The sequence below is a fragment of the Lupinus angustifolius genome, chromosome LG05, assembly GCF_001865875.1.
Source record: "Lupinus angustifolius cultivar Tanjil chromosome LG05, LupAngTanjil_v1.0, whole genome shotgun sequence".
NCBI lineage: Eukaryota > Viridiplantae > Streptophyta > Magnoliopsida > Fabales > Fabaceae > Lupinus > Lupinus angustifolius.
This window is the reverse complement of record NC_032013.1, coordinates 6,527,227-6,527,805: the sequence shown is the minus strand read 5'-3', so window position 1 is coordinate 6,527,805 and position 579 is coordinate 6,527,227.

The window sequence follows — 579 nt, the reverse complement described above, 5'->3', positions numbered from 1 at the left end:
TCAATTAGAATGACCCACTTGACTAAAAATGACCAACCAAAAATAGGAATATCCTTTGTTGACCCCTTTGAGCCTTTAAATAAAAATTGATTTTCAAAATCAACCCTTGAGCCTAATATGGAAAAACAAAAATAATCTCCTATACTTTTCTAAGTAAAAAGAGAGCATTTTTCAAAAGGAAGGTTGATGGAAGAAATTAAGTTGGGGGGAAATGGTTGGCCAAGTAACAAAGTGTTCAAAGAAAAATTCTCAATCTTTTTACAACTCAAAAAGTAAAGAAAATGATCCAAAATAAAAAAGGAGTGAAAAGAGATTGAGAAAATTAAAGAGAAGTAAACAAAAAAGGTCAAGAAAAATAATGATGAAGGAAAAATGGAAAAGAGTTGAAAGGAGTATATGTTTTTAATAAAAAATTAATTTTTACTCTCTTTTAACTTTGAAAGTATCTTTGAATATCTTGAAAAACCAATTTCTTTTGATAGCCAAGCCTCATTACAACCTAAATAAGACCTTAGTGATTCTTGAAAAAATTGTGCAATCAAAGTAAGTGTTGAGATGAAAAACAAAATTAAATTCTTG